A 23,663-nucleotide genomic window follows, 5' to 3' on the forward strand; every position below is an offset into this window, starting at 1 on the left:
ACACTTTATAATAAAAAATACAACCATAAATCTCGTATTGATTTTTTCTTGCTTGACTCTAGTCTCAGGGATCTTGTGACTCAGGTGGGTCATGAAGGCATGCATCTCTCCGATCACTCAGCCATCTCACTGTCTTTGGAATTAGGGGGCGGCGTGGCGGGTTCAACCTGGAGGTTAGATCGTACGGTCCTATATGATCAGGAAACCCTAAAAGTTCTGAGTGAAGAGACTGAAGTCTTTTTTGATAAAAATTTGGGTTCAGCTAGGATGGAGATTGTGTGGGATACTTGCAAGGCTTTTTTGAGAGGGAGATTAGGTGCTATGGGAGCAAAGAAAAGGAGAATATATTATAGTAAGGTTTCAGAATTGGAGGAAAAAATGTGTTTGCATGAGGCTAGTATTGTAAATCACGGCGGACATGAGACGGATGAACGGGCATTGCATGATTTGACGAAGCTAAAATCAGAACTGGTGGTAGTATTGACCCAAAGAGTTAAGGAGAAATGGGATGCTAGTCAACTTGCACATTTTAATTATGGTGAGGGTTGTAGTAAACTCTTAGCCTGGAAGGTGAAAAAGGATCAAGTCCGAAATCAGATCAAGGAAGTAAGAGCAGTGGAGTCAGGGTTGACCATTATAGATAGCAAAGGAATAGTGGAGGCTTTTTATGATTATTTTGTGAAAGTATATAAGGAAGATCTTAGCCCAGATGACCTAGCGTTAAAGGGTTGGTTAGAGTTTTTGGAGCCGCTATCACACGACCTTCAGGAGGTATTAAACCATGAAATATCCCAATCACAGGTGGAAGGGGTCATTAAAGGGGGCAAGAGAGGTAAGGCCCCGGGACCGGATGGCCTTCCGGCCGAAGTTTATAAATCAATGACGATATCTTTGCACCAATTATGTGTCAACTATTTAATCAAATTTTCTTGGGCAAGGTCTCACTACCTTCTTCATGGAATGATGCAATCATTACTTTAATACCAAAGCCAGGGAAGTCACCAAAGTATATGGATTCTTATAGGCCCATATCGTTATTAAATTGCGATTATAGGTTGAGTATTGTCATTCCAAAGTTAGTCCATGAGGACCAAAGGGGCTTTATAAAGGGCAGATTTTTTGGAAAGAGTTAACTTTCTCGCTTATCGGTGCAATAGATATGGCCTCGGTTCACAATCTTCCCTTGGCGGTTATCACACTGGATGCCGCCAAGGCGTTTGACCGTGTAAATTGGGTATTTTTCAGTATTTGTTAGAACATCTTAAATTAGGTCAAAACGTTACTAGCTCTCTTTTATCTTTATACCATTCCCCCACTTCTCGAGTGTTAGTTAATGGGGTATAAACTCAGCTTGTTACGATTATGCGTGGGACCAGACAAGGGTGTCCTCTGTCACCACTATTATTTGACTTATATATAGAGCCCCTAGCCTGCAAGATAAGAGCCAGAGAGAAGATCCCCCCATTCATTGTGGAGAGTTGGTCTAAAAAAATCGGGTTATATGCGGATGATATAATCATCTACACCCCCAAATTACAACAGTCAATGGAAGGTCTTTTAGAACTGACCAAGGAGTTTGGGCTGTGTCAGGCTATGCGATAAATGAAGATAAAACTGAGATTATGGCCTGGAATTCAAATGTCGAGGGAGTAGCGTGTAAATCTGAGATGAGATATTTGGGGGTGAGGATAACGCATGACATTGGAGATCTTACTAGGGTCAACTTTTAAAAAGTAAAAAGGGAGATAACTGCTACTCTTCGAGGGTGTGCACACCTACCGCTGTCTTTGTTTGGTCGCAGGAACTTGGTAAAGATGATGATTTTCCCGAAGATAACTTTTTTGTTTGAAATAATCCCGCTGGCATTTAAGAAAGACTGGCTTGCAAAGTTACTGAGCGAGATTAGCTCTTTCTTATGGGCTCCAAAAGGGCCCAGTCTTTCTTGGAAGAAGCTTAGAGGAAAATTGGCTAAGGGTGCATTGGTGGCCCCTGACTTTCAAATCTACTCGTGGACCTTCCTGTTAAAAAACTGCAGAATGTTCTTGGGTACCTCGACTTTTTCAGTGATTGGAGAAATGTTTGGTGCAATGCTTAGGAGTAGTAACTATGAGCATGGCTTTCTGTATAAGTTTGCGGATCCGAATTTTGTTTTAAAAGTCAGGCTTAAGGTTCTAAGAGATTTGGCAGAGCTCTGATTCAGAATTAGGAGGTTATTAAAAATTCCATACTACAGTTATATGGATTTGATTTGGGATGCTCCAGGGTCACCTCTTTGGTCAAAGGATGCCTTGGTTTCACCACTAAGAGAGGCGGGACATCAGCGATGGAATGAGTTATTTTCAGATGGCAAGTTGATTTCTTGGGGACACTGTGAGCAGGAATGGGGCCAGAGCTTTTCGAGGTTTAAATATTTGCAGATCCAGAGTTGGGCAACCGAAACGGGGAACTTAGTTGGAGTTTATAATGAATTCGAAGAGAAGCTTTTTTCAGATTGTTTGTTTAAAAAAGAAGTTGCCCTCTGGTACTGGCTGTTATTCGAGATGGAAGATGGCCCCTTTATGCTTCCTGAGACTTTGTGGGGTGACTGCTTGCCGGAGATCTCGACAGAGGATCAATGGCAAGTAACAATTTAAGGCGGAATCATGTTTTTTACGATTCACAGGGTGTACTGGTCTCCCCGCAGACTCTCGAAATTCAAGACAGGTGGTGTCGTGGTCTGCCCAAAGTGCAAGAGCCCCAAGGAGGACGACCTACACATGTTTTTGTTGTGCCCGAAAATAAGAGAATTTTGGGTGGCCGTGAGTAGCTGTTTGTCAAAAGCCTTAGGCCCGCAGATCAAGGTAAGCCCTGAATTAGTCATAACTGGGAGACTAGATCTGCAAGGTAAGGGCACAGATGACAGTGCTAAACTTATCTTTTATGCTATATTGCTGGCTCGGAGTGAGATATGTAAATTACGGGCTTCTCCAGTATCTCCGACAGAGCTGGATTGGTTACGAGCCATAAGATTTATTGCCAAATTAAACATTTCAGATCAGATTAAGAAAAGGCATAGATTTTGGTCACCTTTTTGTCATGCTTTGGGTGAGGGAGAGGGCTGATTATGATTTTTTAGTCAAATAACATAAATCCAATGATTAAGCCTTCGCCTATCTCGCTGTTAAAGTCTCCCCAGCCCGGGTGGAGATTGGAGGATAAGGTAGCCGCGCTCTGGAGGAAGACTCAGTGTTTTCCGCTTCATATACTATTTATTTATTTATTTATTTGGTTTTATATAGCGCTACTAGACCCGAGGGTATCAGAGCGCTTTACAAGTTAGATAACATTTGCAACAAAATAAACAATGTGCATTTCAAAATGAGTGATATAAAACAAGGTATTAGAATGGGAGGGGGGGGAGTGGAGGGGATGTAGATCAATAGGGGTCGGGTAGTGAAGAAATTTAGAGGGAGATAGGTGGTTACGCCGGGAGAAGAGTTCTAACTCTAAATAGCGCTGCACAAGCCTTTTTCTTATACAGCCAGTACATGAGATAAAAGCCCATGTGTGGTTTCGTTGAGCAACGGGTGGCGAGAAGGCCAATGAGGATAATTTTGTTTTTAAAAAAAAGACTTCCCATGAATACTCAATCATATCTTCAACAAAGAAGGAGGAATAGGTGTTGTGGAAACTTTTTTAGAAGTCTGAGGTAGCCAGAGTTTACTTTATGGGCAGTTTACAGCTTGTGTCAAAGAAATTATTCTCAAGGGGCTTAACCCTGCCATTAGACCTAAAACAGATCACCAAGATCATCACTTGGTCTTTAGGGTAGCAGAGTGGAGCAGGTTTACCCGGGGAAGTGATGTGATGTTAGAGACTTAGAACTCATTTTATTTCAAAATACTTTATTCAACCTTATATTTCAAAGCCATAAAAGTACAGTACAAAAGAAAAAAATAATATTTCATATACAAATCACAGATACATCAAATATTCAGTCAAATATACATATATACAATATTAGATACAACCATTAAAGACATGATCACTTCACCATCACAGCTCCTAGTTATATCAGATAATCAAATATACATGGGTACAATAATTGATTAAAACCTTTCAAAATATAATCACTTCACATTTTATCAGCATCAGCAAATTCATGACTCTCCTGTAGGTTTTCATATTCGTAGTGTCTGCCAAAGATATGATGCAACACCCGCATAAACTATGCATAATTGTAATTGTAAAAACTTCGATAGAAATGTGCATCGTCTTGAATGAAATTCTGCTAAAAGAAGTTTAAAAGAAGACATTCTAGGAACAATGTAGAAGCCACAAAAGAACGTAAAGCATCAGGGGGATTTCAGCTTACATATGATTAATAAATGGTTAAAGTGTCTTTGCCCCATGATGCCATAACGTGCTTTTAGTACATTTGCATGAATCGGTGCCTTATTCATCAAATGTATGATTTGTTCTCTCTCTGTTAAATTAGTCGAGTGCCTTTTCCTTAAGTAGGGATATGATTTAACTATTTCCATAGGTACTTTGCCCAAATGGCAACTATAATTTGTTGCTGGGTGACAACCCGTAGAGCAAAACATCATTATTTTACTTTTATTTATGTTGACTTTCAAATTATGGCTATCAGCATATGTTGATAGAAAATTAAGACGTTTCTACAAACCTTTAGATGTCAGATCATCCTCATCATCAAATCTTTATTTCAACGAGCAGTCATAAAAGAACAGATAAAAAGAGGAGTCAGTCAATAAAAACATTATACACACTGTAAGTAAAATTGATAATTAAAAAAAAGTAATCTAAATTACATTGAGCTATGCCACTGGTCAAACAACGAGGTTTCTATAATTGACTTTGTACATCATGTAAAAGGCTGGACAAAAAATACGGAATGTGCCGAGTTAATCCCTCATTCATAAAGTTCAGATTTAACAGGAAAATGGAGAGGGTGTCAACCAGCCGCCGGCAGGTAGTGGGAGTACCGGCCGGGCGGTGAGGTTGGGAGGGGGAGGGGCAGGATGGGGGGTAGTTATGTATGGATTACGGAGTTTTACAGGTAAGTAAACATAGAAATAAATAAAACAAATTTTGTTGCGCGCACTGCATCGCATTTGGTGATGCAGTGCACACAACAAAATTCATTTTATTTATTTTTATGTTTACTTACCTGTTAAACACCGTAATCTATACATTACTAACCCTCACCCTACCCCTCCCCCTCCCCACGTCACCGCCCGGCCGGTACTCCCACTACCGGCCGCGGCTGGTGTCAACAATGGCACGACGCCTTAAGTACATAAAAATTACCAGTTAGTGTCAAATTTAGTAACACAATATCATCCATTTAAAGTAGTGTTCCCATAGGGTAAGACCCTACCTTTGGAGCATCACCACCTACTTGGCTGAACAACTACAGCAAATCAGCAATATATAAGGAAAAAATATAAAGCGCCTATAAGCACCCTCTTTTTAGGCCTTCTTTGGTTTAAATTTTTGTGTAAGGATAAGCAGTTTATCACTTGCTAGAAGGCCAGATTATCATTGGCATTACAGACTGCCTCAAGGGCAGCCCAAGGCCTCCTCCACAATGGTTTTCCTACACTGGCTGAGAGCACAGTGCACTCAACAATCTTAACCCGTGATTGATTACCTTTTCAGTGCAGCTTTAAGTCTCACATGAACCTTTCTGAATTCATGATTGAACTATCCTCTTACATTTGTGCCGCTTTCACTAGAGAGCCCAGTAAAATCTCATATTAAATAATTAGAGAATATAGCCTCTTTTATTTCTAATTTTTAATTTCTAAAGAAGATATCAACCTGAAATGTATTTTCCTTTATTAATTTGGCTGGAAAGTTATCAGGGTTCACCCAGGTCCATTTTATATGTAGAAATGCATCTTTTAGTACAGATATATTTTATGTTCTGTGTTTGAAAATACCATTTTTAGAAAATAGTTTTTTTCTTGCGTAGCCGTCCTGTGTGCTTCTGCTGAGTTGGGGATTCCCTGCATGGCTTTGGAGTGACAGGCGCTGGGGATGTGCATTCTCTTCAGACAGCCACGAGGGGGTTTGAGGTGTGTCCTGCCTCTCCTGGGTCACTCAGGCCTGGGCTGAATAGACCTGGCCTGCATTTAGATTGGGAAGAGATTTCCTTGCACCTGAATGGGTCTGGTTTGCCTTGGATAATGCTTTCTCCACCTCCTGCCCAAAATAATAAAGAGAAATGCAGTATAAATATTGGGGCTCAGAATCAAGAACTTTAGAACTCGCTTGGTTCAAGGAACCTACCAAGCTGAAGAGGAAGAAGAACTGCCAGGAGGAGTACTGTCCCGTACCTCTGTTGTTGCTTTGTTGGGTTGGCCTGCAGTTCTTGCTTCTGCCTTGGGCACTGAAAGGACTGAACGTTCTTCACTTGTTGCTGGGTATCTCCAAGGGCTTGGAATAGAGCTTGCCTCCTGTTCACGAAGTCTCAGGGACAGCAAAGACTTCACTTACCTCTGTGTACCACCTCTGGAACCATGAGTTTCAGTTGTAACAGAGGGGGTGAGCAGCCAACACCATCACCAACACAGCTGAGGACTCCATGTCCTAAAGGCACCACAGAAGGAACCGCTGCACTTTGCACCACAACCCTGGTCTCACCGATGACAATGACCACAGCTGCCACCAAGCTGCTGTTTGCACCGTGACCTGTGGGTACCGAACTATGCACCGCCTCACTTCACTCCGCCACCCTGGTCTCACCGACGGCGGTGCTGCCCACTGACCACGAAACAGATGAACCCACCGTGGTTTGGGGGAACCATTTGTAAGCTACTTGATGCACTGCTCCATCCCACACTGCATTCTGGGTCGACCAACGCCAGCTCCCATCAACTGGCACTGCTGCTTGCACAGTGACCTGTCAGCACTGCAACAAGCACTGCCTGACTCCACACTGTTCCACCGACACCGCTGGACTACCGTCACCAAGCTGTTGCCTGCACTGTGACTTGAGGGCACTGCACGCTGCACTGCTACCCTTCACACCGCAACTGTTTCCACGATTGGCCCGCACCGCTGTGGTCGGCCAGAACCAAAGGTACCACTTTCGTGTCTGCTGACCCTAATGCCAGTCCGCACTGATGGGGTCAGCTGAAACTATTTGATTCTGTTGTTTTCAGCACCGCAGTAGCCCCGGACGGAGTAACTGGCTTCAAGGAACTGCATTGTTAGGTCAAACTGGTGTGGAGTCCTTTTGTAGTGTTTTCGCTGTATTTCTTTTGGTTAGGTGCAATGCTTCACACACTGCCTCTGAGATAATCCTGACTGTTTGTGCCAAGCTACCAATAGGGTGAGCAGGGGTTATTCCAGTAGTGTAACCCCCTATCCTGACTAGAAGGAAGGGTCTCAATTTAGAGAAAGATGCAATCCATTGCCTACTAGAAACCCCCATTTCTAACAGCTACCCATCAAATGTTCAGCCACTACCCTTAAATTGCTCGATTCCAATATATAGAAATGTGTCTGGGATTAGATTCCACTTGACTTGCCTCACAAAAGCTATCTGCGGCCACCACCTCCAAGACTTGTGAACATTGCATATGTTGACATAGTATAAGGGAATTAATCTCTCACAAATAGCCTATCATGTAAAACTCATATAGAGACACAAACATGGGTCAGATTGGGATGAAACCTACACAAGGATGCTAAAGGAACTGAGGTTCACTATAACAGCTATGAAACACCATCCACTATGTGGCTCTCAAAGCACAAACCTATGGAATATCATGGTTTCCTGCACCCCTTACCCCCCTTGTGGCCCAATATGGCACTAACCATAGATGATAACTCCGTCAAATGCAGGACTGGGAAGGTACAGGAATACATACACTGGGCCATGTGATAAAAGACAGTACTTTCAAAAAATTCGCGGACTTAATGTCTGAATATCGGCTATCCTGCAACCATTGCTGGAAATATCTGCAAATGAGATATTTCCAAGTAAGGTCTAACCCTGACTGCAATACACCTCTCAATATTTGACTATTTAGAGAAGTGAGGTCACTACGAGAAACTGATGTCCGGGATAGATGAGTTGTTAATCACAAAACTCATTTCTAACTCAGCAAAATGATCACTGCAACATAAAAGCAGGAACAACTGCAGACTAACTGTCTTCTTTATTAATAATGCATGAAAAAGGCTTTTGAGAAGCTCATATCAACTTCAGATTCTTTACTATCTTGCAGAACTTGCACTGCTCATAACACATACCCAGTGGGACTGCAATTCCATTTTTTTGTGGTTCCTTATCCTTGTGGTAGAATTAAGTCATCAATTCCTGGTTATCTGAATATATTGTCATTGTAATAGTTTTCATTTATTTTCTCTTCTATACTTGTAGATGTTGGAAGCTTGCTATAAACAGTTATCAATAGAATGTGAATTATTTTCATAACACACAAAATAATAGATTTCAGATTAATGATAGATAGATGAATGGCCCTGCTCAACTCAGCCTATGAGAGCAGCATTCTAACTGATCTATAAATTACAATTCTAGCAAGAAACGTAGAAAATGACATCTATTCAGTCAACATAAAGAATCCTAATACCAAATTAAAAAATCTCTAGAAACATTTCTTGCATTAGTAGCACAACAGAACAATACATATAAGCACTTAAACTCTACACACCTATTTTACATATCTCCTTTCTTAATTTGGCTCACTCTAACAGACATAGTTCTGAAGTTTTCAAGATATAACAAGTATAGTCCCGCAGCTTAAACGTAATTCTCAACCTGGTATTTCTTCAGCGCTTTTGTGCAATTAATACTTCTTGAGAAGAGGTTTAAACTTAAGGTACTTTTTTTCATTTTCTATGGGAATGTACAATTATACAGCTTTTACACAATCCTGTGAGTAATAATCTGCTACAGTTTTTTATTCATGACACAGGGCCTGATTATGAGTTTGGCAGATCTGCTACAATATCCTGTCCGCCAAATTATAATTCCCTTATATCCTATGGAACTTGTAATTTTGCGAGCCTGCCAAATAATTTGGGTGGGGAAAGAGCCAGATGGATAAATCCGCGAGATGCCTGCTGGGCCCGGTAGATATTACACATATGGTTTTTTTCTGTGAAAAGTTGGATTTGTTAAAAGAAGGTATTCAAAAGTTCTGGTTTCAGCTATGGAGCAAGGAGATAAAAATGACCCCAACATTGATGTTATCAGGTTATGATGCACAAATTACCTTGGATTTGATGGGGAGGGACTTTGTGTTTTTAACAATGGCAATAGCACGCTTGCTGAATGCTACTGCATGGAAGGATAGTGAGCCACCCACATACTATCAATGGTTATATAGATTAATATTCGTTGGACGTCAGAACCTTTCTTTGTACAAATGCAAAGGTGTAAGGGCTATGCGAAAAGGCATGAAAATATGGGAACCCTTGATCGCATGGATGGAAAGAAATGATAGGCAAGGGATTGGATAAATATATACAAATGCAGAGTAAATATAACCAGGATGTACAGCATTAATGATGTAGGAAATATTAGCAAAGTATGTTTTCTCTGCAATTGTGAAATTATGTATAAGGTATACATATTACGTCTGATTTCAATAAAAAAAAGGGAACTTGTAATTTGGCGGATCGGATAGGCGTCACATTTGTGATGGAGTATCTCATCCTCCAAACTCGTAATCAGCACCATAGTTTGTCATTTATCTCAATACAGCTCATACTTTAGAAGGAATTGGCTTTAATGTAATTCAATAATAACAATTAGGAAAAACATTTATAGTCCACTCTGAAAGTCTGCATGCCAAATTACCTCTTCCATCAGAAAGTCATATCAATAATGGCCCATAGACAATTATGACAAGCATTAACATAGCCAATAGTTCTTGCCTTTCGGACATTATAAGTGTTTAGTCATGCAACAGTTGATGTTGCACCAAGGATATTATACAGCATAATTAAATACTTATAAGGTCCCAAAGGCGAAACCTATTGGCTATGCCAATCCTTGTTTGCTAAAGTGCTCACTGTGCACTAAACAGAAGAGGTCACATGTGTTATATACTTACAACATGTTTTCACACAGTACATGTTTTCACACACATTCGTCCCATAAACATTGGGGAACACATTTTTTTAGGCTTCCGTTTTATTTAATTTAATTTTTTCGCTGTTAATTGTTATTCACGTAATTCTCTATTTTTAAATCTTTTAAATCTTGACCTCTTTTTTTGTAATAGTCGCATGATACTACGCCGTCGCGTCGACTTTTTGTATACACAGTCTGTTCTCCATATCTAACGTGAGCAGAAACACGTGCAACGCAAGGAGCCAATGCCATGCTCATAAAATGCACAAACACGGAAGTGCCGGTTATAATCCGACACAAAGGAGAACTTGACAAACGGCGTTCGCGTTTACCACAAGTAAGTCTAAGAAACGGGTCCAAAATGCACATCTAAACGTGCAAACCGGAACCCGTCACTAACCTCTCTTGTTCCCCGAATTTTGCTTTTGCAGATGGTCGTTAAGAATACTGCATAGCACACTGTAAGTGTATGCACGTCCCCATACGTGGTTCACTTCGTATTTTTCACCGTATTTTTTCACCGCTTTTTTCACAACCTGGTCACGCATGGTCACCGCATCAACATATAAACACAAGGGGCATGTTAATACCCATGACACCGCACACAGGCAGGGATCTTTTACGGTAATTGTGAAACATGATACATGAAACATGGTACATGGATGTATTAAACAAATGCTATGATTTCGTTTTCGTTTTTGTAGATATACTCCCAGAAGAAGGGCTCTTTAGCCCGAAATGCATAGGAGCAAGCATAAGTGTATTGGAAAAACTGAATGAATACAAAGAATGAAATGATGAGAATTTCGGATTAATGAGTCATTCATGCCAAACATTAAAAAGAATTCAGACAAAACATTGAAAGATTCTGTGGAGTCCTTTTATTCACAGGAACCCCAAGGTGTGCCCAAAAGGATGCAACCAAATTATGTCCTTTAATTTCTCACTAATTAAAAAAAACAGAATCACAAATCTGGTAAATGCCTATCTGCTCTTGCTCCAAATCGATACAGAAAAGGGGGTGGTGATGAACAGAGTGTCTGAATTAAGCAGACCACTCTTACCCAGTCCAAAGATCAGGGCTTGATCCATCACCGTTATTTATCTCACTGCCCCATCCCAGCTCAGAACCTGGCTATATGCAAATTAGTCTGTCCCTGGCCCAGTGCATCATGGGAACAGGGCAGACCAAACTACCAAGCCAATTCTTCACCAGAAAGGAGACAAGCTACAAATCGGTCATACAAAGTCACTAGATAACTACATTAAAACAAAATTACAGCCCAATATCAAAAACTGTTCAGATCTATCTATACGATACAAAAGGGAATGATGGACGGAGCGTTTGAGCAAATCAAACACTCACCCCCAGTCAACTGATCTGGGTTTAATAAATCACCATTCTTTAGCCCACTCAGCCACCCCAGTTCAGACATGGCCATATGCAAATCAGTCTTTGAGCAAATCAAACACTCACCCCCAGTCAACTGATCTGGGTTTAATAAATCACCATTCTTTAGCCCACTCAGCCACCCCAGTTCAGACATGGCCATATGCAAATGAGTCTGACCCTGTGCCTCGTGGGAACAGTCCAGCCCGAACTGCCAAGCAATGTCTTCCCTGGACCGGAAACAAGCATCCTGGGACCGGTTTCGGATTCATAATCATCATCAGCCAGGCTATCTTGAATCTAGTGGCCAAGTGAGCAAGGGACTCACGTCTGAGCATACCCTGCCACACTTAGGGCGAACAAAGCGATACAAAAGGGGATGACGGACGGAGCGTTTGAGCAAATCAAACACTTACCCCCAGTCAACTGATCTGGGTGTAATCCATCACCATGGTCTAGTTCCTAGCTAGCTCACAGTGCCCCATTTGAACCCCTAATCTTCACAGGGTACCAGATGTTATCAGCTACTGATGACCACTCTTTTACTCACCAAGGAAAATGTAGAAACAGATCTTCCCTTTCGTTGTTCACTTTGGAATGCCCAAGGTTAACACAAAAAATACACGAATTGGCATTTATTGAAACAATCATATTTGTGCATAGGACAAATATGCTGCAATTATTAGGCAGAGGAAGCAATGCAATGTAGTCAGCATTACAAGAATGGTGAAAAAAATAAACAGTTCATCCATGATAACACTACCTATAGAGAGCATACTGGAAGTAGTATCTGCCAGATCCCCTCGGACAGTCCAACCATTCTTACTTGTGTTTGATATATCAGGAAGCCACCTGGTGCAGAACAGGCTATCGCCCTTTGCAGGGTAGAGATCAGAGTCAGCAGGGCTGCATTTCAGCCACAGCCTGTTACATCCCAGGACAATCCCAGCAGAAGTGCTCATCTGCCAGATGCGGCAAAGAGGGTGTTTGTATAATAAAAGCACTTTTCAAATCATAATGTATCAAAGGTACAATGCTGATGCAATGGTTGGTATGGAGCTAAAAAGCTGTCTCCAGATGGACAACCAAATGCAAATGTGTAAGAGCTGTAGCGCTGTTACCTTGGACGGAGTCTGCAAATAACATGATAATATTGCTTGTGAAGAAATGAGCTGCAGGTATGATGATTTCTCAGTACTTTATTGTGTGAGCACAAAGCATGTACAACTTCATCATTAGAAAACAGATGTCAAGCTAAAGTGTGAAACTAAAATAGAGACTGAGCAGAGAACCCGTTGCATTTCACAACACCTTTCCCTTGGCTGGAGGGATACTCAGCTAAAAGGCATAAAAGCTAGCCCAAAATGTCAGCTAAAAATGTTACAAAATATACTTTAATAACAAAAACAAATTAAAGCCCTGCAAAATGTAAATGCCAATTTAAAAAAGTCAATTAAAAGTCAATTTCATTTTGAAAGCAAAAAGGCAAATTAAAAGTCTAGGAGGCTCCTGAAATGTCTTCCATGTTCAGAGAACTAGTGTTGTCAAGGTAGGAACCTGCATCCGCAGATGAAATATCCATAATGACCTGGAAAACAATATCAAAGCACAAACTTGGTCAGATCCATCCCAAGCAGCCAATGCTGATGGTGTGACAGCCAGAGATGTACTTGCAGTAGTAGAGCCAAATCCCAGGATTTATGAGCTAAGCCTTCATGCCTGCGGCACATAATAGCCTGTAATGCACTTCCTGTAGCAATGGTAGTAGCATAACATGGTTAAAAGTTCAGTATCGCAAGCAGCAGAAAATTGTTGTTTAGTACCTATAGTGGGATGTGCTAAACTATCAGTATATCTTGCGTAACTAAACTGATCAAGAGGCAAAACATCACTGGGCACATGGTATTCTTGTTCATACAGGAGAAACTCTTATGTTTGCATGGAAGGGTCAAAGACATGGTTAACATCAGCGTCTGTTAAGGAGGTGGCCCAGTGTATTTATCTTGGAAACAAGGCTTTTGCGTTAGGCACACTGGCTGTTGTGACAGCCTCTATAGCTGGGAGTGGAGTAACCATAATTATGCGTTACCCCTGAGCCAACGATCTTTCCTTTATAACTGCTGCCTGGACTGCAGTCAGTAATTTGTTCTGTAGAAGCAAACCATAATTGCGATTTATAAGCAATCGGCACAGTGTCACCATCATTGAAGGTGTGTATTTCTATTTAGTGCATCCCACAATTATGTGTATCACCAAGTTAGTTGTTTTGGCACAAGTATGTAAGTATCTAGATGCAAGCTTATCAGTTTGCAGTGTTCTGAGGATATCAGTGTGCTCTGAAGTCCAATGTTTGTCTGAAAAAGCAGGATAAATTAAGTCGTACAATGGTATAACCTGTTGTGCATAGTCTGGTATGTATGTCCTTCTAAAAATGAGAAAACCTAAAAGCAATTTAGCTTTTTGTTGGTGTTTGGTGGTTGTAGGAGAGCTCATTTTTCTATGAAACGTGGGTCAAGGACTTTGCTGTCATTTCACAATTCTTTTGCCAGAAAAAAATACACTGAGAAGACCTATTTTAGAGTTTTGAAAACTGAATTTGTAGTCATTTCAGTAAATCTGAAAACTATGCAAACTGCTCTGGTTTTAGGTCATCATTCATAAGATATACGTCATCCACTTCGGACAATGCTTATGGGTCAATGTCATGTAGAATTGACGTTACTCTGGCAGAAAACAGCCCTGGGCTGTTCTTCTACCCCTGTAGAAGTCTGCCAAATTTTCTCTGGCTGCCTAGGGCTGAGAATGTCTTTAAGATTCTGTTTTCAGGTGCTGGATTTTGGCAGAAAAGGCCATTGGAAATGTCCAGAATGGTTTTGTGGGTTTTGCGCACTTTTTATTCATTAGTGCTTTTTATTCATTAGTGCTGCACTATGTGCATTTTGAATTGCAAAGGTACGTGTGTGATTGTTTAAACATCTGTAGTTTAGGACTAAACAATAGGAATTATCTAGTTTGGCTACAGGAGATAATGGATTGTTCATTTCCGAAATGCAAGGCGCTACTACGCATTGATACTCTAATTGTAAGAGAATTTCCCTAACCTTGCATTTTAGCTTCAGGTTTAATTTAGTATTGTGGTTGAACTTGTCGGCTGAACCTTCTGGGTTTAATGTAATAAGCCTATATGACTGTGTTATAATGCCAGGGCTTGTGCAGTGGCCCATTCTGTGTGATACATTTGTTTGACAACATCAGGAACAAGAACTGAGAAGGAAGGAATAATGACATCCTCCCTTGTGTGACTTTTCCAACAAACTCGGGTGGCCAATCATTTTTGGCCAAGTGAATATCATGGGTATTTGGTAAATTGTCCCAGAATATTACTTTAATAGTAAGCGGTAAGCGACCCACAATTTGGATGTCCAAATCATATGGTCACTAAAACGCAATCTCTAAGAGATTGTACAGCTCAGCGAGCTACAAGCATTCAAGATGGAGCTTGAAAACACAGATAGCCAATTCCCCACACTCATTGTGTGTGATTCTTATTACTGTGTTCAATCTGACAATGAATACTTGCAAAACTGGATTTAAAACGGTTACAAAGATGTAAAATGTGGCACAAATAATCATAAATAGCTTTGGGAACAAGTTGTTCAGTTACAACAACAACTACAAAAGGCTCACGTGATACATACACTGAATCATCAACGTCATGGCGTTCACATTGCAGGGAATTCATTGGCTGATGAAGCCGTGAAGGCAGCTGTGCAAACGGCTTCCGTAGCTGCAATCACTCGTTGAAAAACTTAAATAGACAGGGAAATGATGCAAGCTGTCAATGCTTCAAGCAAAGACAGTGGTAAAACATTATCAAAAGGCTTTCTACTAAAATACTCATACATAACTGATGCAAATAATGTTCCTTTTTTCTCGAATTCCTGGAGTGGGGGATAGAGTGATTCCAAACAAGAAACGTAGAGTAGCTTTGATACACGAAGCACATTTGGGAGAGGGTCTGATACATCAGGGTATCTCTAAATCTATGCCAGGGATGAATGGTCACATTTACACATTCACAATTAACTGCCATCACTGCAACAGAGATCGCAGCAGAGAACGCCGGCAGATCCCTGACTACAGTGTAGCCAGCCCAGTACAGACACCATTGTTAGACAGCATTAGACTTTCTACACGGAGACGTCCCTATGGACAATTGCGGTCCCACAAATATTAAGACAAGGTTTATTTGGATGTGGCCTCAGCGCTCGGCTGACACTTGAACTGTTATAAAAGATTTGCGAGTCTTTATCAGCACATACGCAGTCGGCATGATACATTCTGACCAGGGTCCTGTGTTTAGCTCTTGAGCATACAAGGAGGCCATGGCAAAATTGGGCGTTGCATTGCGGTACTCTAGTCCATTTCACCCTGAGGGAAATTCAGTAGTGGAGAGAAAAAAATGGGACATAATGCAATCTATAACAGCTAGAGTATTAGGCTCGGGTGATGGGTGGGTCAAACAGCAAATAAGTGTCCAACGTAGTCTGAATAATCTGCCAAGAAGTTCTCTAGGGGCAATCACTCCATATGAAATCCTTTTTGGAACAAGAATGAATATTTAGGATCTAGATTGTCAGACTTCAGTGGTAGAATAAAAACCCTTTGATATCAAAGATTGTTTGGCTGTTTTGCAGGACTTAAATGAATTAAAAAAGCCAAAGTAACGTGTTCCTGAAGCCAACAACCACTGAAGAGAAAACGACCATCCCAGCAAGACCTGTCTGGATTCCAAAGATTGGGGATCTAGTCAGAGAAAAGATCGCGGACAAGAAGAAATTTGGGCCTTCTTACAGACAACCAGTACCAGTCTTAGCAATCCACGGATTAAGAACAGTATTACTGCTGCCCCTTGCTGGTAAAAAGGAGAACTGGTTTGTGTCCATTGACCTGGTAAAACCACATCAGGTGCCCGATCATAAGCAGTATGTCAAGTGGACTCCAAAGATGTAGCAGACGCCCTAATCTGACTACTATCCAAGAGGTTCAAACTGAGAGACTCATCACCTTTGAAAAATCTGCAGTGTGAAAAGAAGAACTATGCAACAAAGCAATGTAACTTGTACCTCTTGAGACCCAAATCACAGTTCGTCAAGAAATGCCTGTCTACAATGAAATAGCATCTCACTATTTCCGAGGATCCCAGCAAACCTGAAACGACGCCAGTAAAAATAACTTTTAAGGAACAAGCAATAGGCCTTTTTCATCACCTGGACAAGGGAAACATCCTTTACAACAAAACTTTTACAACGCACTACCATTACGACGCAACTTTTACAACGCAAACCATTACAACGCATAGCGCTGGGGGGCGCTCTAGGATAGGGAATGGGTTTAATCTACTATCCAACACCTTCCCTACTATCCACGGGGACTGGAGTTGGAATAGTAAATTAAACAATTCACTATCCAGCACCTAAAAGCACTATGCGTTGTAATGGTATGCGTTGTAAAACTTGCAATGTAAAGGTAGGCGTTGTAAAAGTATGCGTTGTAACGTCATACATCCCCTGGACAAGACTCATCTGGTTTCACCATGGAGTGAATTTTGGATCGTGTTGGGTGTACTTTTTCTTCTACTTTGGTTGACTCTTGTAATAACTTTGGGAATGCTGATAAATGGAAGATATGTTAAAAAGGACACAGCAAGTAAGAACATCAACTTACTCCTCAAGCCACACAAATCATCTCATCGTGAACAAAGAGACTTGACATCAGTGAACATCACAGCCGTTCCTGTACCTGGTGGTATAGCTTGGGATAGAACTGATTATGACGTTATCGGTCCGGCGGAGCTGTTGAAGATTCTACACCAGTTCAAGATTTCCTTGAATGACTTTGTTTCATCTAGTACATTTTCTGATGATTGGGACTTCGAGACTGTTAATAATATGATGACAGACTTAGAAATGTCTGCTTTATTTACAAACCATGAATACTTAGAAGGTTCATCAGATTATGAATAAATGTATTGTTATAATCACTACGGTCATAATTTCTTGCACAAATCTGCAAATCCTAGAAAAGTATTGTAATATAGCCAATGGGAATATTGTCCAACACCACGAAAGGGTAGCTCAAAATATTTTACGGCAAATTTCCATAATTTTCAGGTTTTAATGTTTCAAATCCAGAATCATTTTACTTTAAAAATGTTATTAGGACAGGAATGAAAAGTATGTTGACAAATACCAAGCAAATTTATTCTGCGGCCTTTTATGCGCAGCTGTCTTCGTTAGGTTTCGACTTTTGTAAAGACAACATTGAGACAAAAACTGTCTGGGGCACAAAAGACTATCAGGTGCAGGGTTTAGAAGCTTTATTTAGAGCCTGCATCATCCCAGAGCAAATAATGTTTTTGAATGACACTGTCCATCAGAAATCTTTTCTTGGGTTAGCCAAGATAAAAGATTTAAAGAAACTGTCAAAACCTATACCTACACCTGATAGCAGTAACACTTCGGAGGGGTGGTCGACGTACATACTATTTTGCTTCACAACAGAACAGATCCAGATTGGAAAAAATGGTTAATCTGGCCCACAGACACAAACAGCTGTCAAGATAGATTCCTGAATAAGACACAAGGGTTCACATTCACTAGGCCGATCCAAGATATGTCCAGAGACAGCATCCAGGAATAGTAACAACATACAGTGTAGGGAAACTGTGCCTTGAATGGCTACACAAGTCTACACTAAAGGAAGTAAAACAATACTTATTTTTACTTAAAGATGGTGCTGATCTGAGGGACTACTTACAACGACCTACTAACCTGCGTCATAAACGTTTTATATACACCGGTATCTGTGCTGCTTATAATGAAGCATGAAAGATTACGTAAGCAGAGACTGCAGAACGAATACGAGAAATTGATCGTATTAATTTAGAGAAATCTCTCTCTGTAGTTGACAATGGGTTAACTACTCTGTCATCCAGGATATATTCTCTGGACAGCATAGTATTCTCTGCCATAGACATAATGGAACAGTACTTGGTCATGTTGCAACATGGTCAGTCGCAATTACATTCTATAATGCTATTAGGCTGAACATTACACAACCTTTGTTCAGGCTATGTGCCTTGGCGTTTACTCAATACCACGTCACTATTTCAGAATTCAATCTCACTGATAAACAGATCAAACTGGCACACAGGGGAGCAGACTATATGGTGCTGAGCATTGAAAAACTGGAAAGATTGCCATTTACTGTCGCTGAAAAGCCAGCCATTGAATGGATAATACACAGAACAATCACTCTGCCTGTTACAATGATCCATTTTCAGTATTGCTTAAAACATATACCAGCAGACATATATGAAGGGTTGGTTTAAGAATACATCAAGACTTCCTGGGAATTACTATACACACACAAATGTAGGAGTGGGGGGAAAGAAGTGTTTCTTAGTAGTAAAAATTGTGAAAACACACTAATTGGCTCTCTCCTTTGTTAGGGTATTAATTTACATGGGGCTTGCAATGGTTCCTTTCACAATTTATCCTGCCACCTGCAAGGTTCACCAGCTGCAGTGATTGATCCAATTTTTAGGCAACTTTCTAATGGGAGTTAAATTATGTTGAATGATCACAGCTGCTGTGGCATGTTACCAGGTTTAGCCTATCTCGTAACTGTGTCAGCCAGGGTCATTTGCTGTATGCAAGTATTGTTTCCAAAAACCAAGACAGACCGGGAGTCGCCGTTATGGCCTTCACTAAACATCTCGTCTATACAAATTGATACTTTAAGCAGAATGAAAGTCATTCTTTTACAGAAAGCTGTGCCACTGACCTTTGCCAAAGAGACTTATGATCTGTAAGTCGCAAGGACTTCTGCAGAGATACACACCCTATTAACTACAAATTGCCCTGTACATTTCTCAGAAATGTTAGGTTGTATCTTAAACATGTCTGATACGAGTGGTATTATACATGTATTTAAGACAATTTTCTTAGGACGGTTAGCACCTTTTAAAGCAGTTCTAGGCATATTTCCAAACTTTGTGCTCTCTGTGTTCGGCGGATTGCCTCTCATTTTGGGATACTATTTTTGCTCCTACTGGTTCGATATGGCAAGCCAATGCACAGCAGACACCCAGATCACCGTGGAAAATACTCTACTGGCCATGAAGTGTTGTGAGGGCATAGTCCGAATTTTGGGATTAACTTGTTTAGGAAAATTGAATACCACATGGTTTATGTCATTCAGACCAATCTGGCAAGATTGCATCTTACCTATTCTACGATGCCTGCTATGCGGAGAAGAATGCGTGTTAGACATCTGTCTCACACTCCCATCATTTCTGCCAACAGATGTTGATACTTTGCTTGGACCAGTGACAGCTCATGCACTGTGTTGTCCCCAGCAGCTACCAATCCTGATGACGGAATTCATTGAGATCTCACAGACTCAAAATGCTGATGGTGAGGTACGAGAGGAAACAGGCACACAGGTATCATCCAATTCGAACATTGCGAATGCGACCAGCGCTGACGACGATGCTTTACATCTACGTGCGATTAGTCTTCTCAATGAGGTAATCCAACTTTCACCTACAATGGTAGACACATTCTTTACAGACTTAGAAGATTTTATGTTTTCACCAAACAATAACACTGACTTTTGATTTGGCATGCAGTGTTCTGAGAGACTCTTAATTTGACCTTCATTTTTCAAAACAAAGTCCTAACTTTGGAACTCTATTTTTTTTTCTATGATCAAACTTTTGTTTTTCCAAATTTGTATGTTTTCATTTTTTGGCACAAAGTAATCTGCTTAAAGTAGAACTTTTTATAGAGAACTAGAATTCTTTGAAAACTTCCAAGAGGCAATATTTGACTTTGTCCACACTCAAAAAGTTTATATAATCTGCAATGGAATGGTCTCGAATTTTTCTTCTGTAATTAAGAGCCATGTCATAAATGTATTTTCGTGATTCATTCGGACAGCATTTTCAAATGTCATCTATATGCTTTGAAAGAAACATTGCTTTAAATGCGTACAGCACAAATGCTTTTCATGTACATCCAGTACCAATGCATTTTGTATGCATTTTGGGTGAGTTTTAACACATCATGTTTAGATATGTTTTTATGTGTTCAGAACTTAGTAATGTCGTACATAAGAAAGTGGAGTGGGTGTTGTGTGGCGTTTTAAGCTCCGTGTGAATTTTCCTGATTCATGCCCTTATACAGGTATAATTCCCATTGCCCTTATATAGGCATTTTATTTATTTATTTGCAAGCTTATACCGCGCTGGGAATCGACTCCCTGGGGAGTATCTCCGCGCCATTGGCAACATCAGAAAGCAAATAGCCCTGTCATGTGTTATTAATGTTCCACAGTATCAATAGTTAAATAAGAAAGTTTTTAACTTTTTCCTGAAGGGAAAATGTTCCCTGCAAGCTCTGATTTCCAATGGGAGTTCATTCCAAAGTTTCGGGCCTGCCACTGACAGAGCTCTTCCACCTTGTCGTGTTTTCCAAAATCTGGGGACACATAAAAGTTCATGGTCTCCAGATCTCAGAGTTCTTGCGGGAGTATATGGGATGAATTTCTTCGTTAAAACCTCCGGGCCACTACCGGACAGGCACTTGTGGATAGTACAACAAGTTTTAAACAGCACTCTCTGTTTTATGGTGAGCCAGTGGAGCTTTTTCAGAAGCGGTTTTGAAGGAGTCCTGGCCGGGGCATTAAGAACAAGGCGGGCAGCCGTGTTCTGCACAATAAAGAAATAAAGCCCTTATTTAGGCATAGCCCATGCTACCCAAATACAGGCATGGCTACTTTCACCTTTAACAAACGTTACGACTTCTTGGAAGACCCGCTTAAGCAGTCAGGGACTTCCCCTTGCTTTAATAATGATTTGTCCAAGAACTCAGTTGCTTTACAAAGAGCAACTATTCCCTAGGGCTTCTTTCCTGACGTTCATATGCCTGACTTTATGTCAAACTATGGCATTTCTAAACACCTTCAAGGTATAAATATACCTTCACTTGCTCTAGCAAGATACAGTGGTTCAGAGCAGTTCGAAGACCTACTTGCCTGACGCAGCTCGCTACAGCAAGTGCAGAAGGAAGCCGACTCTCCAGCTGAAGCACTGATCAGGAAGCTGCCCTTCTCCTGCTGAGAATCCAGCTCCAGTGTTTCTGGCTCCCCTTGCGGGGTATTGGGAAATCATGTCTGAGACAGATATACCAGACCTCCTTCATTCTAACAAGGTATGGAGCTGATTAGAACCTAGAGAAACCTTTGGTAGATTCTTGGCAAAAACTAAACCTATGCTACACAATACAATAGGGTAGGCGTATTTTAGAAGCACCAGTTGAGTATTTTAGTCAATGTTATTTATGTATGTATTTTTATATGGCTCAGAAACCATACAATGTTCTTACAGTATTATTTCATATTACTGTTTACGCTGTATGCATTATACTTTACAGTCTGCATAACGTTTGTTGCAGTTCACCTCTCTTGCATGAGAAAGAAGACTGTTCAATAAACCCTTTTATTGAAAACGCCTGTCTCACTATTTCTCTGCAACTCTGTAGAAATGAAGCATGCACGATTGACTGAGTGAAATACTTATCTATTGTTTCCGCAACTCTGAGAGATATATTTTTATTCTTGAGAAACAAAGTTGTCATGTTTATGCGGTTGTCAGAAGCTAATCCCTTCTTGTGTATTCGAGAAAGTTTCTAGTGACCTCTGAGTTAGCTGGCACACACACAATTAAGTTTAGTATATTTGCTTGAGACCTAGTTGACCTCAGTCCTATGTCAAATCTATAGGATATATTATTCCAATGCGCAGAGCCTATTGGGAATATAGGCACTACACTACACCACCTTGCTTTTTTAATCTCTGGAAGGTATACCAATCCAGAGGTAGAAGATCTTATGAGGTGTGACAGTACATAGCAAGGAAACAAGGATTGCACATCCTTTGCCCCTCCTCCAAATAGGGTTTTTTTACTAGACAGAGTGCCTTGAAATCAACCCGGCATCTCACTGGGAGCCAGTGAAGTTGCTTTATGCAAGCAGAGGTTGAATGGTGTTTGGGTAGCTTGAACAATACTCCCTCTGCCGCATTTTGAATTGATTGGAGTTTGGAGAATTGGGCTGCACGTGCTCCCTAATAAATAGCATTGCAGTAGTCAATTCTCGATAAGACCAAGGCTCCTACCACCATTTTTCTCAGAGAAAGGGATGAACAGGAGGATCTTCCTTAGGACTTTTAACGTGAAAAAGCAGGCTGACGAGACTTGATTATTCTGTGATGCCAGGGTTAGATTTTTATCAGTCAGAAAGCCTAGATTCCTTGCCTTATTCACCGGTGCCGGTCATGTACCGGCTACAGATGGCCAACATAACTGGCTCCAGACCAGTGCTTTCTGTTTTTTCCGCATTCAGTTTTAAGAAGTTGGAATTCATCCAGGACATCAATGCGGAGAGACATTTACAGAACTGGGAAACTGTTACAGCCACAGTTTGTGCTATGGATTTCTTTAGCTGTGTCCGCGTATGACACCAGCGTGAAACCATAGCTTTTTATGAGTCTATCCAGAGGTTCAACGTATATGTTGAATAACGTCGGGGATAAGGCTGAGCCCTGGGGAACTCCACCAGGGAGGGTGAAGTCTTCAGACTGAAGGCCATCCCAGAGGATCAGTTGTTCCCTGGATGTCAGAAAAGAGGTAAGAAGGGCTAATGCTTTACCTCTGATGCCAACATCCTGCAAATTTGAACTAGTACCGCATGATTTACGGTGTCGAAGGCTGCTGTCAGATCAAGCAATATTAGGGTGGCCCTTCCACCACCGTTCATCACCTTCCGAATCTCCTCTGTAGCCATAATCAAGGCTGACTCAATAGAATGCAGAGATCTAAAGCCATGTTGGGTAGAGTCAAGGATGTTATTTAGCTCCAGATACGCTGTCAATTCAGAGTTCATGGCCTTCTCCAGAATTTTTGTGGGCAGAGGCAGGCAAGAGATTGAACGGTAGTTGTTATCCTCTAGGGGATCCAGCTTAGGTTTTTTTAGGAGTATACGAATAAAGTTTTTTTTCCACGTCAGCGGACTGGCCTTTCACTCAGAGCTA

The sequence above is a fragment of the Lissotriton helveticus genome, chromosome 7, assembly GCF_964261635.1.
Source record: "Lissotriton helveticus chromosome 7, aLisHel1.1, whole genome shotgun sequence".
In the NCBI taxonomy this organism is placed as follows: Eukaryota; Metazoa; Chordata; class Amphibia; order Caudata; family Salamandridae; genus Lissotriton; species Lissotriton helveticus.